Source organism: Helianthus annuus, chromosome 10 (assembly GCF_002127325.2).
Source record: "Helianthus annuus cultivar XRQ/B chromosome 10, HanXRQr2.0-SUNRISE, whole genome shotgun sequence".
In the NCBI taxonomy this organism is placed as follows: Eukaryota; Viridiplantae; Streptophyta; class Magnoliopsida; order Asterales; family Asteraceae; genus Helianthus; species Helianthus annuus.
Window position 1 is genome coordinate 151,162,733 of NC_035442.2, and position 3,682 is coordinate 151,166,414.

The following is a 3,682-nucleotide window of genomic DNA, read 5'->3' on the forward strand; positions in this document are numbered from 1 at the left end:
GTTTCTGGTACAGCTGCTTGTAAGGAGAGATCCTAGAAAAGCTGATGATAACACCCATCTAGTAATATATTCGAACTGGCAGTGTATCATGGATGAAGTGGGAATGTCTACGGGCAAAAAGCTGAGGTTTCAGATGGTCGAAGAAAAAAGTGTGCCAGGAGATAAAGTACACTTTGAAGTTTTTTGATATGGCCTCTGAATATCTTTCTAGGGTTTAATGATTTTTGTTTTTGTTGGTATGTTTGATGGGCAAATTTCTTCTTCCAAAACTAACTGCATGTAGGATGAAGTTATGTAGTGTTAGTGTATGAAAGTTATATATTTTCCAAACTTTGTAGATTTAGCTTTTTATATTTTGCATCTAAACATTACTATATGGGTATCTTGTAGTTTGTACAATTTACATCACGTTTTCTGGTCGCTCAAGGGAAAGAGATATAAGATTTAAAATTAACAAAATACTATATAACCTCTAATTACAAATAACAGTCTTTTAAACATCTGCTCATACCAAAAGGATAGATTCAACATTTGTTTCGCTAAACTCTGCAAACCAAAAGGTCTGTTGAAGACAAAGTCTGTTGAAGCAAAGTCTGTTGAAGCAAACAACCTCTACTGATGAACACAAAGACTGTTGAAGCAAAGGGCTGCCAAAGAGAACCTCTGCTGATGAAGCCAAATGTATGACGAATCTAAGTTCTGATGTGGATCAACAGAGGATCTTTAATAGATGATGATCAACATATGATAAGGTCTGTTGAAGCAAAGTTTGTTCAACAGATGCTAATGTAACTCAGATCCTAACAGTGCTTAGGCCTTAGCAGATGTTAGAAGTCTGTAACAGTGCTTAGCCTCTAACATATGTTAATGTATCTCATACCCTAACAGTTTTCCCACTAACCAATTGATTAAATTTACATCCATTCACTAACAATAATATACAACCCTACTACTTGTGCAATACATGAATATCAACAATAATGTATAATGTATAATAACAATAATATATAACAAAGAAAGGTCAAATTTACTTGGTATTCAAATTGTCGACATTACATACCAAATCCATCAGTTTAGATGTTTCAAATTGTAGCCATTACATACCAAACTTTTAACCACAATATGTTAAAACAACAGTTAACAGACATAAATAAAAACCATAAGGAGTCTTCAAAATAAGTGGTTTCAACTTATCTCTCATAAGAAATGTTTTTTCATAAGCATCTAATTGTTAACCTTAGATAGCTTCTTCCGGGTTCTTCTCATATTAGAGGATAGCTCACCAACATTTACAAGATCAACATCTTGAACTATCCGCTTTCCATTGGGACTTGGTCCTAAATCCTTTTCAACTTCAACGGCTAAAGAGTCGGCCGTAACAGAGACAACATCCTTGCAACAGATCACAAAACAACTATTGATCTCATTTAATAAAATAATGAACTCTAAAAACATATTAAACATACTTTCAAAAATAAATACTCACCCTTGAAGCTCGTTTAGCAGACACCTGGGAACATTCTGAAAAGTTAACATCTTTAACTTCAGCTACTTCTTGAGTAACCTAAAGGATCGTAATATATGATATTATATAAAAAAGTGCAGAATCCAGTTTTTGAACCTCAAACCAAAAATAAATAGATTGAAAAAGTGATTTTATATACTAGCTCATCAGCATTTTCATCACCATTACCATCTCCACCAACTAACTCAGCAATTATTACTGAATCATCACATGTTTTTTGCACAGTATAAACACGATAGTCATTTTTAAGATTGAATTCTATAACATCAATCTTAAAAGCGACCTTCTTATCAACCAATCGAAATATCTCATGTGGGAAACATTCAATATCATTCACCTTCACCTGCCTTTCTTTTATGTCACTCGTCGCTAATCCAAGAAGCTTCTGAACATCTCTATTAAACATAACAAAAGAAACACTACCACTCCCATCCTACACCCAGACTTGCACCTTGAACCTGAAATATATACAAATGCCTAAGTAAGCTTCCAAATTATATTGAAATATCAGTCTTAAACTGTTATTTATATAAATAAAATGTTAAATAATCATCATTGCTTACTTTGTGGTGATAGATGTACATTCACTATGACATTTGGGACAAACCAAAGAAGTCGTAGGCAATTGAAGAATATCATCCGAAACATTTTCAACATTCTATAAGTATTCACTTTTAGCTACGACCTTCTTAAAACACTTACGACAGGCAGGATAAAACCAACCATACTCTTCTTGCACAATCTTAATTGTCGCAACCATAATACAAGATATTTCATGTAAAAACAATATATCCACTTGTAATCTATAGTTTGACAAACATACAGGTGATAAACCAAACTATATAAAAAGATGTGAAACCTTTTCTATCTCACTAATCTTATCAACATGTTTCTTCACACCATCTGTTACAAATTCGGGGGGGGGGGGGGGTAGTTGCACGGACCTCCCATCCGCCGGAGTATTGCAACTCCGCAAGCTAACAACGTCCCAATATTGCCTGGCGGTGAGTACCCACGGTGAAGAGCCCCAACACCCCAATAGGGCATTGCCAGGAGTCGAACCGGTGACCTCAAGAAGAGGCCTGGGTGGGACTGGCCAACTGGGCTACCTATGCAATGGAAAAACAGTCTGAGACGATAGTATTGTTTGAGAAGTAGAACCACTCCCTTGTCAATGTTTCAGTATACGACTTTTCGATACCACAAATGATTAGAATTAGTATACAGATAACATGAAACAAAGTATTTGACTTGAATATCTATATACAATACAAATTATGTTGACAAATTACCTCCTCCTTAGCTGATTAACTTCATCGATTTCATCATTTAGAAACATTCGTGTTGCAAACTTATCACTTTGAACTGTAAATTCACCTACATGCAAAAGTATATAAATATTTAGTCAACCTATTATTATATTGCCAGTAATAAAGAGTATAGTTATGATTTGCAGAAGGTAACAAAAATTACCTTTCCATTCCTTACACTTTCCATACTGTATAACAGCCATCACATGCTCATGAGTTGTGGTTTTAGATATGAACTCGTTAAACTGCAGAGCATAATCATTCCACACAGTACATCGCAAAACCGTACCCTACATGAAAACAATATTCGTATGACTATAAACTAAACACTAATTTATGACCATTTTTTTACAATCTATAAAATCAAAACTAAATTGAATGAATAACAACACAAAATCAAAGGAAATTTATAACATTTATTAAAGTAGTAAATGAGCCACAAATTAACTACCATATTAACTTGAAGAATAAATTGTTGATCTCATTTATTACCATGACTAGGTTATTCCCCGGGTAGATACCCGGGTAGGAAAATTTAAATTACAATCAAAAGCAACAATAATATACGGGTTCAATAGTCATCAACACACACTTAAATCTTTTATAAATATAAAAATGAAAATATTAGAAATTTTAGTCAACTCTAGACCACAACATGCTAAACCATATCCATTGTGACCTCATTAATAAAAGCTTTTATAATATGTGCCTTTGTTACATTAAGAGTTAGTTTCCCATTAACTTCTACACTCCATTAAAGAGCATATATACACTATATCATGTACTGAACTCCCATGAGAGACCGATTGCCTACAATAATTTATATTCAAAAAGAGAATACATAAAG

General features: G+C 33.7%; 1 long non-coding RNA gene across 1 annotated transcript; it reads right to left on the reverse strand.

Moving 5' to 3' along the window:
- Nucleotides 1–1,051: 1,051 nt before the first annotated feature.
- On the reverse strand, nucleotides 1,052–2,273 carry LOC110882864. The gene is made up of 3 exons (XR_002560260.2): nucleotides 2,089–2,273; nucleotides 1,487–1,983; nucleotides 1,052–1,392 (listed from the first exon to the last, which is right to left on the reverse strand). It is a non-coding gene; the product is annotated as an uncharacterized LOC110882864 (long non-coding RNA).
- Between the last annotated feature and the right edge of the window lie 1,409 nt (nucleotides 2,274–3,682).